The sequence below is a fragment of the Ascaphus truei genome, chromosome 5 (assembly GCF_040206685.1).
Source record: "Ascaphus truei isolate aAscTru1 chromosome 5, aAscTru1.hap1, whole genome shotgun sequence".
In the NCBI taxonomy this organism is placed as follows: domain Eukaryota; kingdom Metazoa; phylum Chordata; class Amphibia; order Anura; family Ascaphidae; genus Ascaphus; species Ascaphus truei.
The window spans coordinates 294,309,270-294,330,598 of NC_134487.1; the positions used below are offsets into that span (position 1 = coordinate 294,309,270).

At 49.4% G+C, this 21,329-nt stretch overlaps 1 protein-coding gene across 2 annotated transcripts in view; it reads right to left on the bottom strand.

Moving 5' to 3' along the window:
- The window catches only part of FBLN1 (fibulin 1), a 108,199-nt gene extending 108,075 nt beyond the window's left edge, over positions 1 to 124 (bottom strand). The window contains exon 1 of one of the 2 annotated variants that reach the window (XM_075602743.1): positions 1 to 124. This exon is cut by the window's left edge and continues 77 nt beyond it. The gene's annotated coding sequence lies outside the window, so the exon portion shown is untranslated. The other variant, XM_075602744.1, reaches the window with a different exon arrangement.
- Positions 125 to 21,329: the final 21,205 nt, after the last annotated feature.

Below are 21,329 nucleotides of genomic sequence, written 5' to 3' on the forward strand. Positions count from 1 at the left end.
AGAAGTGATCTGTGCTCAGCTCTGGGTGTGTGGGAGGAGCAGGAGTAGATCCTACTGGCAGTGGTTTCCTCTGAAGGAGAGGCAGGGAAATGAAGCCAGCAGAGCAGCAGCAGCACAGTGGGGACTGGCCCTCTTTCAAAAACTCCCTTCCCTTTTAATGACACCTCCTGGAAGCAGCCAGAAGGGGTGGGTGGGTCTGCTATAGGTGGGGGGCTGTTGTACATTATAAACTAGCTGATTGCTTTCCATGAGTCTCCATATAAAGTGCAACATCATGCAGGAATTCTTATTTTGAAGTGAGGGCTGGGGACCTTTAGAAAAAGTCTGGGTTGGATAAAGTTGAAGCACAGGTTTTCATGTGCAATAGCCTAATTTAGGTGCAGTACATGGTAACCAATGCAATACAGTTACATTGTATAAGTTTACCATATGATGTGGGATGTATTTGGGTACTGAGTTATGGGTGCTCTGAAAATTCACTTAACCCCTTCAGTGCCAGAGGGGCTAGCAACGCACTGCTCTGCCCCCTTAGTAACAAAAGGGTTAATAGAGATCTCACACAAATTGAGAGCAATGATTTGTGATAGGGAAGAATTGAATAAGTTCAGTGAAAGCCCCAAAACAGTCCAATTTAACCACAAATATTTAGCTGAGATATATATTCAAATTTGCAGATAACGTTGTTATTTTGCCACAAGTACAGAAGATATCCAGCAATAAATCAAAGAAGATGCTGAAGCAAGTTAGAAAGTGGGCCTCCATATGAATCTCAGCAAGACCAAAGGGTTGTTCAACAAATGTGTCAAGTCTACAAAGATCTAAATAAATGGAATAGAACTGGAAGAAGTTGAAAATGATGTCCATCTTGGCCAGAAACTATCGATGGTTGGGAACTTTCCAAATGAAATCAATAGGAGAATGAAGATAGGATGGAGCACATTTTGAAGAAACAAGACAACATTTCAAGGGAACATTCCACTGTGCCTCCAGATGAAAGTGCTTGACAGTGTTGCTCATGTATGGATGGGAAACTTGGACCCTATGCGAAGATAACTTGAGAAGCTTCAGACAACGCAAAGAAGTATGGAGAGATGTATGCCGGGTGGAAGGAAAAAAAAGAATAAATGGGTTAGACAGCAAGCAAAAGTCTGTAACATCATGACAACGGTGAATACATTACAATGTCCATTGTTGGATGAAGATCGTACTCAACTAGATTCCAAGGAATATCAAAAGACTATGACAACAACCAAAAGTAAGATAGAGGCATCAAATTAGGACATTTGTTGGAAAAATGTGGAGAAGAGATGTTTGCAACAGCAGTAACTGGAAGATCATTGGCGACGCCTTCATCCAGCAGTGGATCAACAAGGCCTGAAGATTATTTTATATATATCACGGTGTGCTCATTTGCATCTCATTTCCCAGAATCCCTTGCCACAGTGGAAGCACTGCATGCTAAGAGATAATGGGGAAAGGCAGGGTTGCAGACCTGTCTAAGACGTGAATGTGCTCACAAGTGATCTTTTTATTTGCTATATGCTACACCAGGGGTGCACAAGCTTTTCCCCATGTGCACCCCTGCCTGCTTTCCTCGGTACCTCACCCCGCCCCCCCCTTCTTGCTCGACTCCGGCATCAAATGACGCGCGGGGTCATGTGACGTCATGTCGCCATGGTACACGTGACCCAACGGCGTAATCTGACGCCGGGTTACCAGGACGATGCGTCGCTGGAAGGGAAGGTAAGTGTATTATAGAGGCCTTGCGCGGTCCCCCGTCATTTAATTTAAATGCCTGGTAGGAGAGCGCTGGACCTCTATAACTGACGTGCCCCCCTCCCCCCCCCCCCCCCGTTTTTGCCCCGCTGTGCTACACGGTGGAGGTTTTTTGTCGCCTTTTTCACTCACCATAACTTATAAAAAGTATGGTATATATATATATATATATATATATATATATATTTAGAACAGAAGAGCAAGGCTAATCCCCCCTTCAGAAGCTGCAGCAACCTAACCACTAGGAACTATACACTTTGCGAGACTCCTTTAATCCTTATCACCCTGAGGATTCCAGTACCCATTATCTCCCCTCATCCCCACTCCCTGTTATTATCAAGGGTATTATACTTTTTTGTTTTGGGATTTACAGTATCTCTGCACCTAAATCTCTGAATCCCTTTTTTGTTCATTATAAGTCTCTTAGTCTATATGATTTAGACCTACTTATCATTCATGCTTCATATCATTCTGCTCCATTGGTCCTCCTCCTCAAACACCCATACCTTCCTTCGGGGTGGCAGGAGGAGAGGATGGAAAACGTCAGGAGCAGGGAAGCAGAGGAGGACGGAAGCCGGCAGAGGAGGAGGATGATAGCGGGCGCCGGAGGGAGAGGACGTCAGCAGGCAGAAGAGGAGGATGGCAAGCAGCAGAGGACGTCAGCTAGTGGTGGAGGGAGAGAAGTAGGATGACTTCAGCAGGAGAAGAGGACAGAGGATTGCAGGAGCGGAGCATGGCAGCAGAGCTGGACAGCCGGGGAGGAGTGCGCTGTTGCAGCGGCAGGCACCGGATGTCAGTCCTATTGGCCCGCATGACGAGGGACATTTAAACATGAAGGAGATACCAGCACCCTCTACAGAGGTAAGTATCTTGGGAAGCATAGGGTCCCCGGAGCTGAAATGAATGTTGTTCAACTCCGGAGACCCCCTGAATCAATCCTGTAACTAAAAAATAATAATAAACGAAACATAAACTGCAATCCGGAGTGCTGCTTTAAAACTAATTGCATTTGCCTGCCCGATTCTTTTCAAAAAGGCGAAAAACTTCTTAGTAAAATGTGGTCCTATGTTTACTACAGCGATAGGAAGGATATGACGTGTATCGGAGATGTGCGCAATGTAATTCCACCATTGAAGAGATATGAAATCCATTGTATTCTTATTCGGCAGAAACCCAGGGTCCCGGTCCGACAGTATGTGCCTTAAACCAACACAGAACACTTGTTGTGAGCGACACATGTAGCGGTTATTGATGTAAGCCTGGAACAGGCACGCGGGTGGATTCGGTTCTAGCCTCCTTTTCTTAGAGACAGCTCTTCCTGCGTTTTTTTATTTAAAGATGTTCTCACACCGCAGAACAGCAGAACGTCTGTGTTCCCGCTTTAGTTTTCTCTCGTTGCTTAACGTGCAGATTTTGTTCCTAAAAAAAATGAACCCAAACCCTCAATGAATAGGAGTGCGAAAACCTTTTTAATTAGTGACGCTAGCCTAGCAGAGCTCAAAGAACCTCGTCTGCGGAAGATTAAGAGAAGACCGCTTTTCTGAAAAGATCCTTGGTAGCCTCCATGGAAAGCAGCTCTGTGCTGCGGAGAGCGTGAGAAGGAACAGCAAGAGTTGCCATGGGAACACTCTGCTGCAGGCTTTGGGCCTTTGTAAATAAAAATTAACCTATTTAGGTAACAGACAGTTACAGAGGCCCCGCCCTTTCTCCCTGCAATCAGTTTAATTGTTGTGGGGAAGAGCGCGGAGACTCGGTAACCACGGGGGTCTCTGTAACCGCGGGGGTCTCTGTAACCGCGGGGGCCTCTGTAACCTCGGGGGCCTCTGTAACCTCGGGGGCCTCTGTAACCGCGGGGGCCCCTGTAACCGCGGGGGCCCCTGTAACCGCGGAGGCCTCTGTAACCGCGGGGGTCTCTGTAACCGCGGGGGTCTCTGTAACCGCGGGGGTCTCTGTAACCGCGGGGGTCTCTGTAACCGCGGGGGCCCCTGTAACCGCTGGGGGTCTCTGTAACCGCTGGGGGTCTCTGTAACCGCGGGGGCCTCTGTAACCGCGGGGGTCTCTGTAACCGCTGGGGGTCTCTGTAACCGCGGGGGCCTCTGTAACCGCGGGGGTCTCTGTAACCGCGGGGGTCTCTGTAACCGCGGGGGTCTCTGTAACCGCGGGGGCCTCTGTAACCGCGGGGGCCTCTGTAACCGCGGAGGCCTCTGTAACCGCGGGGGTCTCTGTAACCGCGGGGGTCTCTGTAACCGCGGGGGTCTCTGTAACCGCGGGGGTCTCTGTAACCGCGGGGGTCTCTGTAACCGCGGGGGTCTCTGTAACCGCGGGGGCCTCTGTAACCGCGGGGGCCTCTGTAACCGCGGGGGTCTCTGTAACCGCGGGGGCCTCTGTAACCGCGGGGGTCTCTGTAACCGCGGGGGTCTCTCTAACCGCGGGGGTCTCAGTAACCACGGGGGCCTCTAACCGCGGGGGTCTCTGTAACCGCGGGGGCCTGTAACCGCGGGGGTCTCTGTAACCGCGGGGGTCTCTGTAACCGCGGGGGTCTCAGTAACCGCGGGGGTCTCTGTAACCGCGGGGGTCTCTGTAACCGCGGGGGTCTCTGTAACCGCGGGGGTCTCTGTAACCGCGGGGGTCTCTGTAACCGCGGGGGTCTCTGTAACCGCGGGGGTCTCTGTAACCGCGGGGGTCTCTGTAACCGCGGGGGTCTCTGTAACCGCGGGGGTCTCTGTAACCGCGGGGGTCTCTGTAACCGCGGGGGTCTCTGTAACCGCGGGGGTCTCTGTAACCGCTGGGGTCTCTGTAACCGCTGGGGGCCTCTGTAACCGCGGGGGCCTCTGTAACCGCGGGGGTCTCTGTAACCGCTGGGGTCTCTGTAACCGCGGGGGTCTCTGTAACCGCGGGGGTCTCTGTAACCGCGGGGGTCTCTGTAACCGCGGGGGCCTCTGTAACCGCGGGGGCCTCTGTAACCGCGGGGGTCTCTGTAACCGCGGGGGTCTCTGTAACCGCGGGGGTCTCTGTAACCGCGGGGGTCTCTGTAACCGCGGGGGTCTCTGTAACCGCTGGGGGCCCCTGTAACCGCGGGGGTCTCTGTAACCGCGGGGGTCTCTGTAACCGCGGGGGTCTCTGTAACCGCGGGGGCCTCTGTAACCGCGGGGGTCTCTGTAACCGCGGGGGCCTCTGTAACCGCGGGGGTCTCTGTAACCGCGGGGGTCTCAGTAACCGCGGGGGTCTCAGTAACCGCGGGGGTCTCAGTAACCGCGGGGGTCTCAGTAACCGCGGGGGCCTCTGTAACCGCGGGGGCCTCTGTAACCGCGGGGGCCTCTGTAACCGCGGGGGTCTCTGTAACCGCGGGGGTCTCTGTAACCGCGGGGGTCTCTGTAACCGCGGGGGTCTCTGTAACCGCGGGGGTCTCTGTAACCGCGGGGGCCTCTGTGACCGCGGGGGTCTCTGTGACCGCGGGGGTCTCAGTAACCGCGGGGGTCTCTGTGACCGCGGGGGTCTCTGTGACCGCGGGGGTCTCTGTAACCGCGGAGGTCTCTGTACCCGCGGAGGTCTCTGTACCCGCGGGGGCCTCTGTAACCGCGGGGGTCTCTGTAACCGCGGGGGTCTCTGTAACCGCGGGGGCCTCTGTAACCGCGGGGGTCTCTGTAACCGCGGGGGTCTCTGTAACCGCGAGGGCCTCTGTAACCGCGGGGGTCTCTGTAACCGCGGGGGTCTCTGTAACCGCGGGGGTCTCTGTAACCGCGGGGGTCTCTGTAACCGCGGGGGCCTCTGTAACCGCGGGGGCCTCTGTAACCGCGGGGGCCTCTGTAACCGCGGGGGTCTCTGTAACCGCGGGGGTCTCTGTAACCGCGGGGGTCTCTGTAACCGCGGGGGTCTCTGTAACCGCGGGGGTCTCTGTAACCGCGGGGGTCTCTGTAACCGCGGGGGCCTCTGTAACCGCGGGGGTCTCTGTAACCGCGGGGGTCTCTGTAACCGCGGGGGCCTCTGTAACCGCGGGGGTCTCTGTAACCGCGGGGGCCTCTGTAACCGCGGGGGTCTCTGTAACCGCGGGGGCCTCTGTAACCGCGGGGGTCTCTGTAACCGCGGGGGGCCCTGTAACCGCGGGGGCCCCTGTAACCGCGGGGGCCTCTGTAACCGCGGGGGCCTCTGTAACCGCGGGGGTCTCTGTAACCGCGGGGGCCTCTGTAACCGCGGGGGTCTCTGTAACCGCGGGGGCCTCTGTAACCGCGGGGGTCTCTGTAACCGCGGGGGTCTCTGTAACCGCGGGGGCCTCTGTAACCGCGGGGGTCTCTGTAACCGCGGGGGTCTCTGTAACCGCGGGGGTCTCTGTAACCGCGGGGGTCTCTGTAACCGCGGGGGCCCCTGTAACCGCGGGGGTCTCTGTAACCGCGGGGGTCTCTGTAACCGCGGGGGTCTCTGTAACCGCGGGGGCCTCTGTAACCGCGGGGGCCTCTGTAACCGCGGGGGTCTCTGTAACCGCGGGGGTCTCTGTAACCGCGGGGGCCTCTGTAACTGCAGGGGTCTCTGTAACCGCGGGGGGCCTTTGTAACCGCGGGGGTCTCTGTTACCGTGGGGGCCTCTGTGACTGCGGGGGTCTCTCTAACCGCGGGGGTCTCAGTAACCACGGGGGCCTCTAACCACGGGGGCCTCTAACCGCGGGGGTCTCTGTAACCGCGGGGGTCTCTGTAACCGCGGGGGTCTCTGTAACCGCGGGGGTCTCTGTAACCGCGGGGGTCTCTGTAACCGCGGGGGTCTCTGTAACCGCGGGGGTCTCTGTAACCGCGGGGGTCTCTGTAACCACAGGGGTCTCTGTAACCACAGGGGTCTCTAACTGCGGGGGTGGGTGCAGTGGCACCGATAGCTCCGCTATCACACCGGCACTGAATCCAAAAATGTGTTTGATGCATCTGTAACGTTTCATTACATTATATAACGTAACTAAATGCATTATTGTCACAGTCTGGCTATTCTCAATCATACTAAACTAATCATTTATATTTACTAACACTCGTAATAAATACAAAAATACACATCATTCTGTTTTACCGGTAATTCAAATTGTATCAGTCAGGTATATAGCAGGACGGGTTGTGTAAAAAAATCATTTCAAACAGCAAATTCTGCGCAATATATATGAATTCTTCATACATACAACGCACGTTTTATAAAAGGTTCTGTGTTACTTTTTAGCAAGGAAATTTAATAAAAAGGAAAAATATCATCTTATTACATAGGGCCCTAATTCTTTCCCAGCTGGAGAGGCTGTTCCCAGAAAACCTTCCATATTGTTATACACTGCATGTAGGAGGACATGCGCAGAGGTGCGCAGAGGTGCGCAATGGAGACTGTTTTAAGGTGAAATTAAATAAGGCTTTTATTGCGCCTGTTTCTTTAACACAAGAAAATCATCCAAACGTATGCAAATAAGGGGTCAAACAAAGCTTCTGTTCCACTTGGGAGTATTTCTAGTTAAACCTATGCAGTCAACAACTCCCTTTAGATTAGCATTATGTCTCCCAGCCCCAAACATATATCTTGATATGTGCAGATATACAAAAAGTCTTAGAAAGGAAAGTCTTATCCGTCTTTTGTAGGGGAAGGCTTCTTTGTTTGTTTAGAAGTCCTTTCCCCTGTGTCTTGTTGGCAGCCTCTTCTGGTAGGCTCAAGACATCTGTCTCCTTCTTCAGCTCACAGGAGGGCTAAGGAGTCTCTCTTCCTGTCTCAGAGGCAGGCTTTTTCTAACACCTCTAATCAGCCAGGTGCTGGTCAATTAACCAGCACACTGCTGGATTAGAGGCAAGTTTTCTGAACAGGGTAAGTCCCCTGTTACACTGCACATTAGTGAGTCTGTACTCCAAAGAGTTGCAAATCTGTTGGTTTCTGCTCCCTTGGCTGCTGCTTTATTCTCATTGACCCAGAATGTAGACACGGATCGCTCCTGTGTGAGTTTATGCAAACATCCCGGCTCTTGGCTGAGGGCAGCTTTTAATTCACTCAAGCTGTATCCTTATGGTGTGTGACATCAGCACTGCCCCGAGTTGAAATGCAGCCTGCAATGTACTATCCACTACCATAAACCAGGGCTGCTCAACTCGGTCTAGGATATTTGGCCGCAGCCGTTTCGCCGCGTCCAAATGGCCACTGGCGTATCACCGCTATTCTTCTCCGCCGCCGGAAGCTGTCACCGCTGGCCACTTAGCCACTAAGGTAAGTGCCTTACTCTAAAACTCCCTACCCCAAGCCCTTACCCTAAAATTACTTAAATTAACCCCTAGCCCTAAACAGTATTCCAGCGGCGGATCGGCTGCGGCGGTGTGGCGCGTCACGGCAAAGGGCCGTTTGGTGGTGGTGAAACGTCTCCAACCAAATGTCCCATTCCGTGCTTAACTCCAGTCCTCAAGACCACTCAACAGGTCAGGTTTTCAAGATAGTCCTGCTTCAGCACAGATGGCTCAATCAGTGAGCCACCTGTACTGAAGCAGGGATATCCTTTAAACCTAACCTGTTCGGGGGTCGTCAGGACTGAAATTCAGCCCCCCTGCCTCAAACTGATGCGTAATTTTAGCAGAGATTACGAAATTGTTTGCAATGTTGTAACGCAGCTTGTGTTAAAACAATAAGTAATGTTTGCAGATAAATTCGGGTTATGGATCTCTCCGTGCGGTACTGTCACGCTTCATAGAATAAGGCCTCGTGAACCAAGTCTGCCGGCTGGCTGAATAGTGCTAAAACAACGCCAGATTTGTTTTTTTAAATCCTACATAAAGCAAAGGGCGTCGTGTATTTGATAAATGCAGCGCTGTTTCTTATTACCACTATTCCCTTACGTTTGCAGAGGGGAACTGTTGATAGATGCACCCCTCCGCCATTTGAACACATTAAAGCAGCGGTTTCCAACCTTTTTTTGGTTAAGGAACCCTATGTGAAATTCTGAGGAACCCCGATCGTCACTAACAGCGCGTCTGTGATCAGATGCATTGTAAGGAACCCCAACCCTCTCTAATAGCACGTCTGAGATCAGATGCATTGTAAGGAACCCCAACCCTCTCTAATAGCGCGTCTGAGATCAGATGCATTGTAAGGAACCCCGACCCTCTCTAATAGCGCGTCTGAGATCAGATGCATGATAAGGAACCCCAACCTTCTCTAATAGCGCGTCTGAGATCAGATGCATTGTAAGGAACCCCAACCCTCTCTAATAGCGCGTCTGAGATCAGATGCATTGTAAGGAACCCCAACCCTCTCTAATAGCGCGTCTGAGATCAGCTGCATTGTAAGGAACCCCAACCCTCTCTAATAGCGCGTCTGAGATCAGCTGCATTGTACATTCTTCTGTATTTGGTACAATTTTAAAACGACCAGAAAATTACAGGGAACCTTTTAGGGGTACACGGGGAACCCAAGGGTTTCTAGGAACCCTAGTTGAAAAACACTGCATTAAAGGTTAATGAGATGCCCAGTTGCTACTGGTGTGTAGAAATGCCCACACAGGTCAGGAATAGTTATAGATAGTAAAACAAAAGTCTGTAAAAATCACCAAAATTATGTTTTAATTTGAATAAAATATCACAGGTTATCTCTACTATATATTTTGGAAAGCCACGTGTCTGATTGCTCTGCATTTGGACGCCTCTAAAGATATTGTAACCAAATTTAGCATGATGGTTCCTGAGATCAAGGAGCAACTTTTTGTTTATGTTTGGATACAATTCACTAATGACGTCACTGATGACATGACAGATGACATCAGCAATGACGTAACTGATGACATCACATACAAAAAACAGGTGCAGCCAAAGTTCTTCAGAGGGCGAGATTAGGGTCGCCCGACGAGGGGAGAACCAGAGGTCAGGCCCAATTCCTGTGTCCTTTGTTAAAATTAATAAACAAAATTATGGGCAAAGAAAGGGTACAGGTATAGGGTTTAATAGACAAGCATCTTTATTCATTACCAAGCACAGTACACAGGCAAAGTAGTAGTTTTCTTTTTGGCTGTGCTCCATGTTACTTTTTGTACTCTTCCAAATTCTTGTGCCCGGCTGCCAGGCCATCCGCAGCCGCCGGGCCCTGGCTCTCCCCAACTGCTGCGGGCGTCCCCCTCCCGCCCGCGTCAGGCCTCTGATTGCTGCCGGTCTTCGCTCTCTTTCACTGGTGCGGGCCGGAAGCTGAACGCCACTTCTGTGTCTCAGAAGTGTCTCCAGCCTACGGGTTTACCTGGTAAACCTCCGGTTAACAGCGGAGTGCGGCAGCATCTTCCAGCATCCTCTCAGCATCTCTCCCTGCAACTACTGCCAATATGGGTGAGCGGCATCAAATGGTGCCGCGTAGCCATGCCAACGGGAATGCTACGTGACGTAACAGCACCATATGACGCCCGTTGCCATGAAAACGTGATGTGATGTCTAGGTGCCACAAGGCAACCCATTGTCATGGCAACTTGACGGCACGTGACGTTATAACGTCACGTAGCGTCCCTTTGTCATGGCAACGCACCACCGTTTGCCGACACGCAGCCATATTGACGGAAGTTGCTGGGGGAGATGTTCGGAGAATGCCAGGAGACGCCGCTGAAGGTAAGCATTACATTTTTTTTTAAACAATCTCCGGATCGGCCTTCAGTAGAAGGTAGCAACCCTGCGTGGGAGGTGTGTGTGTGTTTGAATTGTGTGAGGGTGGGTTATTGAATTATGTGTTGATGTGTGGGAGGGGGGATATTGAATTATGTTTGGGAGGGGGTTTATTGCATTGTGTGTGAAAAGGGGTATTACATTTTGGCTGTGGGAGGGGGGGTATTGCATTTTAGGTGTGGGAGGGGGTATTGTGGGGGGGAAATTGTATAGGTATCGGGGGGATTATGTGTGGGGGCGGGGGGGAATGTGTATGTGTGTGGCTGGTGGGAAGGGAGGAATGAGGGTGAGGGGGGATTGAGGGAGCGGGATTGAGTGGGATTGAGTGAGAGAGGGGTAATTAAGGGGGGCATGCAAGGCCACCGACACGAGGGGGGGGCAGTCAAACACTGTAATCCGGAAAATCTGTCGGTGGCCCTGGGACGAGAGTACCATGTCCCACAAACATGCATTACAGGCTCTTGATCGAACACTTCAGGATCTCAGAGTCAATGAAACTATTATGTGTGGAGTTGTTGCGGTTTTAGTTGGGGATTTCGCATTAACAAATGAAAAAATTAAATTACCCATTTATATATCTCAGTATTTTGTGGTTTCTTAAAATTCCCGAGCAGCACCGGGTTACTTTCAGCTAGAATTATTATATTATAGCATCCACATACTCTACCCCCAGTGTATCGCTAACTCATGCAAACATGTCCCAGATGAGCCTTCAAGAAATGTGGCAGCTGTACAGAAATGTTACACACTGAATCCATTACTCCTCATGTCTTACTGTCTGCTGCTTCTGCAAATATAATCATTTTATTAACATGTTTCTTACATTCGATGCAAGAAAAAGGGAGAAAAGTTATTATTATTATTATTATTATTATATAATTATAAAGGGAAGTTATACGTTACCATGTAAAATCAAGTAAGACAAAAGGCGAGGTTGCTCTGTGCCTTTTTTCCAAGGATCAACACTTTCACACAGCCTTCCAGGTAGAGGAGACAGTCTTCTGACACAGAGGTGAAAAGCTTGGCCTGTTTATTTTGCCATACAAATGCTACAGCAGATAACAGGAGTAAATCAAACAAACAAAACAAAAGTCTTTTTCTCAGCTTAACACAGCTTTTCAGCACACCCTCCTCTTGAGAGTAAAACAGCTCTGTCTTGCTCTGTTTAGAGCAAACTTTTAATCATCTCCCTGCTCAATCAGCTGCTCCAGTCCTGTGAAAGCTGGGAGAGCTAGAAGTCCCGGTCTGGATTCCCCTTGGTAAATCTCCAAACCGTGGAGTGGAGCAGAAACCCTGCACTAATTTAGGGCCGTAATATCCTCTTTTCGCTACTGTTCCCTCAATATCTGTCACAACACATACATATACAGTATCTATCTATCTATCTATCTATCTATCTATCTATCTATCTATCTATCTATCTATATATATGCAAATATAGCTGTATGCTCATCTGCATGTCTTAGGCAGGTCTGCATATATATATATATCAGAACAAAACAAAGATAATAAAGGAGCGCCTAATAAAACAACCTGCCTAACCGTGAGTAGGTAGCCTACTGTGTTAAAACAACCTATGGGGTGGCCAAGGGAGGTTAATATAAAATAGAACCTATGTAACTATAAGATAAAACATGTTATAACAATAATAATTTTAATATAGAATATGCATAACGAAAAAATGTATTGAAAAAATGGACCCCTGAAGAAGTCATCATAGATGACAAAACGCGAAGGGCGTGGCTAAGGCAGAGGAGGCACTTTCCCACTGAGAACTTTGTCAAGGACTAAGACGAACGCAGGCTGTGAGAGGCTAAGCCAAACAGAAGAGCGGACACATCTCTGTTTCCCCTGGTGGTGCAGCAGCCAGAAGCAGGCAGGCGAAGGCTCGGTTTCCTGGAGGGACTTCCTTTTGCGGGGCACCAGACCGGGTGGACGTCACTTCCGGTAGAAGGAGACCGCGCAACGTGTGTGTAGGAGAGGACACCATTGCTGACCCGGATGCTACCACTGGCTTATGAGGGCCTATCTCATAACTGCATATATTACCGTTACACTTGTGAGTGGGCATTTGTCTGTTTTTAATGTTCCATAAACTTATTGTTATACTTTAATGCACTAAACGCCTGTTTTTTTCTCTTTTCTTCCATATATATATATATATATATATAAATATATATATATATATACACACAGTGGGACCCACGTATAACCAGGAGCTCGGGGTCCATATAATGAGACCGCGGTATAACCGGGATCGCGTTAACCAAGATTGCAGATGCCGGGTAAGTCCTCGCGCGGCGGCCATTGCGCTAAAAAAAATGTAGATGTTTTTAAATCGGGAGCCACGCTCAGACCGCATTATAAGCGGATCCGCGTTGTAGCGGATCGTGCTATAACGGGGTCGAGCTGTATGTGTATACATATATATATATATATATATATATAGCTGTGCATACTAAGGACAGCAGAGTGGTGAAGAAGGAAGAGAATGGGTGGATAAGCAACAAGACTGAGCTATGACTGGTTACTGTATAAGAAAATTAAATCAGCTGCAAGCAATTCGCTTTCAAGAGCAGGGGAGGCTTCCACTGTAATAGAGACCACATAGACCATATCATAAAGCATTTTAAAATAAAATCCACATAGCAGCCATTTTTAAAAGGCCCCACAAGAATGTTTAAAAAAAATATTTCTCTAAAATGTAGAACAACTTAATGATTTCACAATGCAGTCTGTGGCCTGGGGAGAGAAAAAAAGAAATGGCAATTTACATAGAATATTTTTTTCTAGACAGGGCTGTATGGGCTGGAGATAAAGGATAACCCTGTTCCATGAAGATAACTTAGTCTGAAAATACAGGAAGGGGTCGATGCTCTCACCTCAAATGGTGCCCCTAGAAACCTACACAAACACTTTGATTGGAGCAGGGCCAAGCTCGACAAAAAACGGGCGTTTAATAACTTGTTACACTGCTGTGCTACATTTCCCTTGTAAAACATGAAGGCAGAAGCACATCTATTTCTCTCTCTGCCCACATCATTTTTATAACCTTCTTCCCCCAGTTCAGATCATTCAAAAAAAGAGCAGATCCCTCCAGATGGCTTTAATTGACAACAGCCTGGAGGAGGGTGTCTGAAGTTACAATTTATTATAAAGGATTTAACAACAACCATTTGCTCTGTTTTTTTTTTGTTTTTTTTAACCATTATTGTATTTAATAATACATCAAAACTGGCTATTTACTATAAAAAAAATGATATATAAAATGCACATATAAATAAATATCCAGGTATCAACGAGAGCCACAATCCTACATACAGTATGTGCTCTCCATGTCTGCATCTCAAGGTTCCTGTTAACCAGCAGGCTTAGGAAAGCCAAACTATATTTTATTATCTTACCCTACAGTGACTTTGCAGACATACTGTAGTACGACTTTTGGTAAATTCCTAATGTAGTTTTAGGGGACGATACAGAGTAGTGTCCCCAGACTTTGTATAATATCGAACTGTGTTTTTCAGCAGGGGTACTCAGGGCATCCCTAAAGGGTCCCCTGCAATTTTCAGGTCATTTGAAAATGGTACCAAATACAGAAGGATTTACATCTGATCTCAGGCGCGTTATTAGAGAGGGTTAGGGATTCTTACAATGCATCTGATCTCAGACGCGCTATTAGAGAGGGTTGTGTTCCTTACAATGCATCTGATCTTAGACGTGCTATTAGTAGGCGACTGTGACAGTGACGTCGCATCAAAACAAATGCATTGCTGCTGTCGCGTGCACTTATAGTAAGCACGATGGCGCAATGGAGAGAGGGCTTGGTTGCAATAGCTGGAAGTCATCTCAATTTGATTTTTCCAGCAACCGTTGCCTGACGTTGCCGTCGCCGGCACTATAAGCGTAGCCTTAGAGAGGGTTGGGGTTCCTTACAATGCATCTGATCACAGACGCGCTATTAGAGAGGGTCGGGGTTCCTTACAATGCATCTGATCTCAGACGCGCTATTAGAGAGAGTTGGGGTTCCTTACAATGCATCTGATCTCAGACGCGCTATTAGAGAGGGTTGGGGTTCTTTACAATGCATCTGATCACAGACGCGCTATTAGAGAGGGTCGGGGTTCATTACAATGCATCTGATCTCAGACGCGCTATTAGAGAGAGTTGGGGTTCCTTACAATGCATCTGATCTCAGACGCGCTATTAGAGAGAGTTGGGGTTCTTTACAATGCATCTGATCTCAGACGCGCTATTAGAGAGGGTTGGAGTTCCTTACAATACATCTGATCTCAGACACACTATTAGAGAGGGTTGGGGTTCCCCAGAATTTCACAATATAATTATAGGGTTTCTTAACCAAAAAAAATGGTTGAAAACCACTGACCTCATATCTTAATTTTTCTGATAGTCTGCAATGTAGTTTTACTGAAATACAGTTAACCCTTTTGGGGTTGACGGGGCCTGGCATGCATCGGTGGATCAAGATTTGAAAGGAGGAATCTCTACTCTTACTTCTTTAATAAATACCTTAATACTGTATATACTGACCTTGTTACATTGTATTATATTAATGAAAACATGGATTAAAGTGTCCCACATTAGATTTGTGTCCATGGTTGTAGTCAAAAGCAATTTATGCATGCTAGATAAAAAATCTATTTAGTAAGAACGCAACAAAAAAATACAATACCGACGTTTCAGTCCATAAATTGGACCTTCATCAGAGCTAGCCCCAAGAGGGCGCGGACCTGCATCTTTGTCTCTGGTGTTGGGACTTCCTTTATGGCGGCCACCTTGCTGGTGAGTGGCCTTACTATTCCTCCCCCCACGGCATACCCCAAATATTTGGTAGTGTCTTTTCCCAGGGCACATTTTTTGGGTTTGGCAGTGAGCCCTGCTTCTCTTAAGGACCTTAGAACTGCCCTTAACCTTTTTATATGGGACTGCCAGTGCCTACTATAGATGATGATGTTGTCCAAGTAGGCTGCAGCATATGCCCTATGGGGTCATAACACCTTTTCCATTAATCTTTAGAACGTGGCTGGAGCCCCATGTAACCCAAATGGCATAGTGACGAATTGGTAAAAACCGAGAGGCAGTTTTGCATTTGGCAGTTTTGCATTTGGATTCCTCCACTAAAGGTATCTGCCAATAGCCTTTTGTGAGGTCTAGGGTGGAGATATACTCTGCTTTACCAAGGAAATCAAGCAATTTATCCACCCTTGGCATTGGGTATGCATCGAATCTGGATACGGCATTTACTTTTCGGAGGTCCACGCAAATGCTCACCTTCCTATCTGGTTTAGGGACCAACACTATAGGGCTACACCATTTGCTATGGGACTCCTCGATCAAGCCCAATTCCAACATGTCTATTATCTCCCTCTCAACAAGGTCTTTTCGGCCTTCTGGCAATCTGTAGGGACGGGACCGTAATTTAACGCCAGGTTCCATCTCAATCCTATGGGACACTAAATCCGTCTGCCCTGGCAGCTCGGAAAATACATCTGGAAGCTGGTCACATAATTCCAGTAGGTCTGACCTTTGTTCCGTTGTTAACTGACCTCCCATAGGGACCTGATGGTCATTGTAAGTACTACCCTTTGGAGGCTGTGGACCCAAATCCATCTCTCCTTCCAGAGGGTGGATGAATAGTGATCTCATAGTTTTCCAGGGTTTCAGGAGGTTTACCCTTCCTGGACCCTGGTTGAGAGATTTCATGATTCACCTCCCCAATGCGGCGGAGAACTTGGAAAGGACCCTGCCACTTCGCAAGGAGTTTACTCTCTGAAGTCAGTAATAGCAGCATCACTTGGTCCCCAGGTTTGAAGACCCTAATGCGGGCATTTTGGTTATACTGCCTCTCTTGACATTCTTGAGCAGATTTAAGATTTTCCTTAGCAAACCAACCTATCATGTCTAGGCGGTTTCTAAAGTCTATTACATACTGAAGGGTATTCTTGGAGGGGGAGGGCTCCTCCCCCCAGGATTCATTCAGTAGGTCCAGAATACCCGGGGCTGGTGTCCATATAGGAGCCCAAATGGGGAGAAACCTGTGGAGGCTTGAGGAACTTCTCGTACTGCAAACAATAGGAAAGGGAGAAGTTCATCCCAAGCTCGTTTTTCAGTGCCCACAAACTTCCTAAGCATGTTTTTTAAAGTTCGGCTAAACCTCTCTACCAATCCATCAGTCTGAGGATGGTAGACTGAGGTCCGGGCGGATTTAACCTCCAATAACTTCAGGACATCCTGCATTAACTTGGCCATGGAATTTGTTCCCTGGTCGGTTAACATTACCTTGGGCAGTCCTACCTGAGAGAACAGCTCTAACAACCTGTGAGCCACCCGTTTAGCAGTGGTGATCTCAGAGGGAAGGCCTCAGGATATCTGGTGGCATAATCTACGACAACTAGTATGAACTTATAACCCTTTGCAGAGGGTTCTAAAGGTCCTCCTGATCTATACCAATCCTCTCAAATGGGACCGAGACCAAGGGCAGAAGAACCATGGGAGCCAGCCTCTGTCCCTTTTGGCTAGTTAACTGGCATTCAGGACATGTCTCACATAGTTTCATGATATCACCATGTATGCCTGGCCAGTAGAACCGGGACGAGATGTGGTCCGTGGTCTTATCTCTGCCCAGATGACCACCCCATGGGAGAGTATCGGCTAGGGTAAACACTGTTTTAATAAAAACTTTAGGGACTACTATTTGTCGAATGACATCCCCTGTTGGTGTAACCTTATTCACACGATATAGGATGTCATTCAGCAGTTTGAAATGTGGAAACACCCTTACACCTTGTTCATTCACTATGTCAGGGGTGCGCAAACTTCCTGTGCTGTGCCCCCCTCCCCCCTCCCCATCTGCTCTTCTCACGGTCGAGTCCGCCCTTACCTGCAATGGAGCATCAAATAACACGGCAGGGTCATGTGACGTCTCATCACGTGACCTGCGGCATCATTTGACATCACAACTCTATGGTAACGGGCGTCATTTGATGCCGCGTTGCCATGGAGACGCGTGGACAATAACCCGGTAAGTACATTTACAGTGGCCTCGCGCTCTTGTCTTTCCACTGTTCTTGGCTGCCACATTAAATGGATAATTGCATTATGAACTTGTGACTAGAGCCTTATTTTGTATCTCTGTCTTAGAGGAGACCTGTACTTTGGGGGGAAAAAATGTTTATTTGAAACGGCTCCACATCGGCAGGCAGCACAGCTGCTTCCCATGCAAACTTCAAAGGGACTTATCAAAAAAGACTTATCAGAGAAAGTGTTTGGATTTTGAGCTTCTCTGAGATGGATGTCCCAAAGTGGAAGGCCACCCCTCCCTACAGCACTGGCAGGGAAGGCGGTAACAGGACCCCGTGCTTGGGAACTGTGACGGAGCCACGACTTTTTTTTCCACGAACGAAAAGTCACATTTTGCAGGGTTCATGAACTCGGGCGAAAGCTTTGTGCCTCTCTAGTTACAGGAAGAGCGCGACGTCCATGTGGATGACGTCACCAGGTCAGCATGCCGACTTGTGTCATTTGTTGCAATAACACCAGGGCACAGAAGAGGTTAAATAAACACGTTTGAGTTTTAGGGCAAATTAAATCACCAAGGATTAACCCATTAAGCCCTTCTTGCCATTACATCACGTTGGTCCTAGGTGACCGTACACCTTTAGGTGGAGATTGGTGCTCTGCCAGCAACTTATGTCAGATTTATGCCACTTCATAAAATATACCATTTGCTTTACACGTAGATTTCTAATTTGCTGCTTTTGGCACTCGATCTGCTCCTTGCAGAGCAGAAAGAGATATGACCTAAGAGAAAAAGTAAAGCCCTCTTCTATAATTATCAGCAAAAATGAACAATTTCACTGAAAGTGATAAAGACAGAGGCCCTGCTGTTGTATGCGCACTTGCTACCATCTATGACCCCTTGTCATGCTTTGCAGTATATATCGCAGGCTAGTCTGGCAGCGACGGGATTAAGAGTGGAGGTTTTCAAACAGCCATGCAATCAATAATGCTAGAAATGTGCCTCTCAGAGGGGACGAGGCTCAGACTGAGCGATCAGCACAATCAATCACTGCTTTCCACATTGTGAAATCTGGCAGGGTTTTGACTCATGGCTGGCTGTCTGCTAACATTTTAAATGATGAAAACAGATAGGGTTGCCAGGTGTCTGGTATTGAACCGGACAGCCCGGTATTTGGTTACTCTGTCCGGTAAAAAATGAGAGATAACAGCGGACACATATGTCTCTGGACTTAGTAAGGCTGCGGTCCCAGTCATCACTGTGACAAGCGCGCCTGGCGGGAGGGGGCGGGGGGGGGCCGGTGTTTGTGCGCACAGTGTACGCCGAGGCGTGCGCTATGGCAGTCACTGGGACCGCAGCCTTACCCATCGCAGGACTTCCCCTGAGAAGGATAGAGATGGGCTGCTGCTGCTAGGGGGCTGGGCAGTTTCCTCCATCCTGATTAGCTGCTGCTGTGTAATGCAGCCAATCAGGAGGAGGTGGCAGGAGCCTGGGGGGTGGGGCCAAAGAGTGGAGGAAAAGCAAGTAGCAGAGAGAGGTGAGGCTGTGTCCTGTGTCCTGTGTGTATTTGTTCTGGTTTGTCCTGTGTGAGTGTGTGTTTGTACTGGGGGATGAGAGTGGATGAAGGGAGGGGGGATGAGAGAGGATGAAGGGAGGGGTGGATGAGAGAGGATGAAGGGAGGGGGGATGAGAGAGGATGAAGGGAGGGGGGATGAGAGAGGATGAAGGGGGGGTGAGAGAGGATGAAGGGAAAGGGAATGAGAAAGGACGAAGGGAGGGGGGATGAGAGAGGATGAAGGGAGGGGGAGAGAGAGGATGAAGGGGGGTGAGAGAGGATCAAGGGGGTGTGAGAGAGGATCAAGGGGGGATGAGAGAGGATGAAGGTTGGGGGGATGAGAGAGGATGAAGGGAGGGGTGGATGAGAGAGGATCAAGGGGGGATGAGAGAGGATGAAGGTTGGGGGGATGAGAGAGGATGAAGGGAGGGGTGGATGAGAGAGGATGAAGGGAGGGGGGATGAGAGAGGATGAAGGGAGGGGGGATGAGAGAGGATGAAGGGAGGGGGGATGAGAGAAGATGAAGGGGGGTGAGAGAGGATGAAGGGAAGGGGAATGAGAAAGGACGAAGGGAGGGGGGATGAGAGAGGATGAAGGGAGGGGGAGAGAGAGGATGAAGGGGGTGAGAGAGGATCAAGGGGGTGTGAGAGAGGATCAAGGGGGGATGAGAGAGGATGAAGGTTGGGGGGATGAGAGAGGATGAAGGTTGGGGGGATGAGAGAGGATGAAGGGAGGGGGGATGAGAGAGGATGAAGGGAGGGGGGATGAGAGAGGATGAAGGGGGGTGAGAGAGGATGAAGGGAAGGGGAATGAGAAAGGACGAAGGGAGGGGGATGAGAGAGGATGAAGGGAGGGGGAGAGAGAGGATGAAGGGGGGTGAGAGAGGATCAAGGGGGTGTGAGAGAGGCTCAAGGGGGGATGAGAGAGGATGAAGGTTGGGGGGATGAGAGAGGATGAAGGTTGGGGGGATGAGAGAGGATGAAGGGAGGGGGGGTGAGAGAGGAGGAGGGGAGGGGGATGAGAGAGGATGAAGGGAGGGGGGATGAAAGAGGATGAAGGGGGGTGAGAGAGGATGAAGGGAAGGGGAATGAGAAAGGACGAAGGGAGGGGGGATGAGAGAGGATGAAGGGAGGGGGAGAGAGAGGATGAAGGGGGGTGAGAGAGGATCAAGGGGGTGTGAGAGAGGATCAAGGGGGGATGAGAGAGGATGAAGGTTGGGGGGATGAGAGAGGATGAAGGTTGGGGGGATGAGAGAGGATGAAGGGAGGGGGGGTGAGAGAGGAGGAAGGGAGGGGGCATGAGAGAGGATGAAGGAAGGGGGGTGAGAGAGGATGAAGGGAGGGGGGATGACAGAGGATGAAGGGGGGTGAGAGAGGATGAAGGGGGTGTGAGAGGATCAAGGGGGGATGAGAGAGGATGAACGGAGAGGGGTGAGAGGATGAAGGTAGGGGGTGAGAGGGGATAAAGGGAGGGGGATGAGACAGGATGAAGGAAGGGGGGTGAGAGAGGATGAAGGGAGGGGGGATGAGAGAGGATGAAGGGAGGGGGGATGAAAGAGGATGAAGGGAGGGGGATGAGAGAAGATGAAGGGAGGGGGGATGAGAGAGGATGAAGGGAGGGGGAATGAGAGAGGATAAAGGGAGGGGGTGAGAGAGGATGAAGGGAGGGGGGTGAGAGTTTGAAGGGAGGGGGGTGGGTGAGATAGGATGAAGGGAGGGGGTGTCCATGAGATCTTGTCCCCTTGTCTTGCTGTCAGCATACAGTCCTTATGTGTGTATCAAGACATCATATTTTCCTCAGGTCAACCCAGTTGTGGGCTAAGGAAATCTCTGCAGTCCTCCTTCTCCTTATGTCAGCCCAAATGTAAGCTAAGGAATTTCTGTCCTGTTTCCAACAGGAGGCTTTTCTTACAGACTTAATTGGCCAGGTGGGGTATTTTTAATCGCCTCCTGCACTTAACCAGATCCCTGCTGGATTTGATACATAGTTTCTTCAACAGGGATAAGTCCCTGTTACAGGGGTTGTGGCAGGACGGCCTTGCAGTAGGGTCAGTAAAAGTCCCAAACATTCGGTAAGACTTTTAACTTCAGTGGTTTATTTTCCACAATTAAATAAACATTAGGCACACCATCCCTGTAAGGCAAACACAAAGCATAAAAAGAATGCCTACTCCACAGTAGGGAGGCTAACGAAACAATATAAGCATAGCTACAGGCTGGCCGACTAAACCGGTTATTAGCTTCATGGTTAGGTAAATAAGATACAGTTCTTATCTGTTTGATGGGGACTCCGTCCCATGAGAGTACCGGCAATACTTCTGGATCCAGCTGACAGG